This window comes from Myotis davidii, unplaced genomic scaffold (assembly GCF_000327345.1).
Source record: "Myotis davidii unplaced genomic scaffold, ASM32734v1 scaffold4, whole genome shotgun sequence".
Lineage (NCBI taxonomy): Eukaryota > Metazoa > Chordata > Mammalia > Chiroptera > Vespertilionidae > Myotis > Myotis davidii.
Genome location: NW_006294707.1, coordinates 856,824 through 860,297, shown reverse-complemented (window position 1 = coordinate 860,297; position 3,474 = coordinate 856,824).

Below are 3,474 nucleotides of genomic sequence, written 5' to 3'. Positions count from 1 at the left end.
TTACAAGTCCAGGATGCACAGGGAACCCCAAACAAAAGGAATCCAAAGAGGACCACACCAAGATACATCATAATTAAAATGCCAAGAGCAAAAGACAAAGAGAGAATCTTAAAAGCAGCAAGAGAAAAACAGTTAGTTACCTACAAGGGAACACCCATACGATTGTCCGCTGATTTCTCAACAGAAACTATGCAGGCCAGAAGGGAGTGGCAAGAAATATTCAAAGTGATAAATAGCAAGAGCCTACAACCAAGATTACTGTATCCAGCAAAGCTATCATTCAGAATAGAAGGTCAGATAAAGAGCTTCACGGATAAGAAAAAGCTAAAGGAGTTCATCACCACCAAACCAGCATTATATGAAATGCTGAAAGGAATCCTCTAAGAAGAGGAAGAAGAAGAAAAAGGTAAAGATACAAATTTTGAACAACAAATACACATCTATCAACAAGTGAATCTGAAAATCAAGTGAATAATCTGATGAATAGAATGAACTGGTGATTATAATAGAATCAGGGGCATAGAAAGGGAGTGGACTGACTATAATTGGGAGGAAAGGAGTGAGGGGGATACGGGAAGAGACTGGACAAAAATCGTGAACCTATGGATGAGGACAGTGGGTGGGGAGTGAGGGAGGAGGGGGGGGTGGGAACTGGGTGGAGGGGAGCTATGGGGGAAAAAGGAGGAACAACTATAATAATCTGAACAATAAAGATTTAATTTTTAAAAAAAGATGACATCTAACACCTAAAAACATTAAAAGTATTAATATTCATACAACATTCACAAATTTTCTTGTTGAATTTATGTTTTTATGTATAGTTTCCATTGGAAATAAAAATTGTTGCATTTAAAATATCTATGGGATAGTATATTCATTTTAACTGATGTGTAAGAAGCAACAAAAGGCTGGCAACAGAAAAATCTATTAGTCTTACAGTAAAACAATAAAAGTGACAGAGTTTGGGGTTGAGAAAGACAGAGGAACTCAGGGGAAATGACACTGCAGGGTTCAATGGTCTAACTCCCTGATTAAAGATTCCCGCTCACAGCGCCAATACGTGGGAAACAGTTCTCTCTTTCGATGCTTCTAGTGGCAGGATTCATTGTCAATGAATGAATTCACTGAATTTCACGGCTGGAGAATTGCTCACCTACGGAGGAGAAGCTGGAGGAGGAGAGAGGGAAACAGTACAGACTTGGCTGAACGGATGAGTCTGTCCACCATAGGATGTTTCATCTTTATCATTTTCACAAATTCTTTTTTTTTAAAATATATTTATTGATTTTTTTACAGAGAGGAAGGGAGCGGGATAGAGAGCTAGAAACATCAATGAGAGAGAAACATCGATCAGCTATCTCTTGCACACCCCCTCCTGTGGATGTGCCCGCAACCAAGGTACATGCCCTTGACCAGAATCGAACCCGGGACCCTTGAGTCCGCAGGCCGATGCTCTATCCACTGAGCCAAACCGGTCAGGGCATTTTCACAAATTCTTAAAGCTGAGGGTCTGTGCATTTTAAAGCAAACATGTCAATTTTCATTCAGTAAAAAAAAAAAGAACAAAGCCCCATAATATTTATTGTGAAGCTTCACTCTCCAGGGACTAAGGAGATAACCCAGAAGACATGGTTCTTGTCCTCTGCTGCTTGGAATCCAAAGGATGAGAAAGACAAAGAAAGATGAACGCTGGGTACACCGATCAGTGCTGAGGGACTCAGGGACACAGTTGCTGCAGGGAGCCAACGGAGAGCATCTTCGTCAAATGAGATCTGAGCGGGGCTGCCAGGGGTGGGGGGTGGGGGAGGGTGGCCTCACCAGGTCTTAGGGAAACAGAGGACAGGGAAGGGCATCACCAGCAGGAGACAGCGCCTGGAGAAGTGCAGTGGTTGGTGTTAGGATCGGGGCGCACAGTGACCTGGCCTGTGTGCTGAGCAGGTGTTTGGACTTGACCCCACAGCCCCTGGGAAGTGATGGAAGGCTCTCAATCAAGAGCGTGACGTGGTCAGATTTGTACTAGGAGGTGGCCACAGTGGGGATGGACGGGGGAGGCCGTGTGAAAGCAAGACCAGTAGGACTCTCGGACAATCAGGTGAGAAGTGACAGGCGTGGGGGGGCAGGAACACAGGGGTAGAAGAGCAGATGGGCTAAGGGCAGTAGGAGATGAGAAGCCACGGGGATCAGTAACTGCTGGGATGAGAGGAGGGATAGGAAGAGGCAGGCAGTGGAGAACTGTGGCATCTGAAACGGTAAAGAGGGGTAAGGACGTGATTGAGAGAAGAGAAAATGTTCTGTTTGGGACAGGCTGGGTTTGAATCCCAGGGGACAACATGGAGTGGATTTGAGGGAGGTTGAAATAAGTGGATGGACCTTGGGCTAGACTGCGCTAGACATGGGCTAGGAGTCGTCTGGCAGGTGAAGTTATAAGGTTGGGTGGGGTCACCCAAGAAAAGTATGGGAAGTCCTAGCAGCAGGGTCTGAGTGTGCGGTCCCGTGTCCTGGCAACATGGACATTTTTAAAGGCTGAAAAGGACAGGCCTAAGGAGTAGGAAGAGAACAAGGAGAAGCGTGCTCATAAGAGACAGGGAACAAGAGAAAGGTTCCAGGAAGGCGGAAGTGGTCGCACTGCAGATATGACTAATCACACAGGTAAGTCGCACGGGCAGTGGTGACGGTTTGATGTTCCGAGGCCACCAGAGATGGGCAGGCAAAGGGGTAGGCAGTGGGCAGACACTGCAGACTCCTGTTTTAAGAGGTTGCCTTGGAAATGTCAGAGAGACAGACAGACTGGCCTGAGGGGGACGCAGAACTGTGGCTCCTCAGTCATCAGTGCTGTGACATGGGCTCATGAGACATTTATTAATCTCTTTGAGCCTCTGTCTTTCCAAAACGAGAATGATAAGCGCCTTCCTGGAAGGGTTGCTGTGAAAATGAAGTGAGATTTGGCACTTGGTAGGTGCTCATAGATGGTGGTTATTACCGTTGTTAGAACGAGAGCAAGAAAGATGACCTCACAGAAGAGGAGAAAGAAGAGAGAAGAGGCTCGGATGCAGCTGCAAAGCTTCCAGGAGCCCCACCCGCTCTGGCCCACTGAGCACTCACCCCTGATGGCCCCCGTCCCACAAGGGCTCAGCAGGACAGCCAGGGCGACAGCTGGCAGGAGCATGGCTCTGGTCTGGCTCCTCTGTGTCCAGGTGCATCTGCAGTGGCCACCTGGGCCAGACAGCAGGGAGAAGGAGGCGGGGCGGGGCGGGAGAGGCTGGCTCCTGCACTTACTCCCCGCCCCCTGCGAGAGAGAAGCGAGTGGGGCGGCAGCTTAAAGGGGCTCAGCCAACCAGACCACATGGGAAGGGGAAGGGAGATGCAGGCCCTGCTGGGGGAGGAGGTGGGAGAGCTGTCAGGACCAGCATGTGGGGTTGGGGCTAAGAGGAGGACTGCTAAAAGGAGACATGCTCACCTTTTACTTTTGTAATT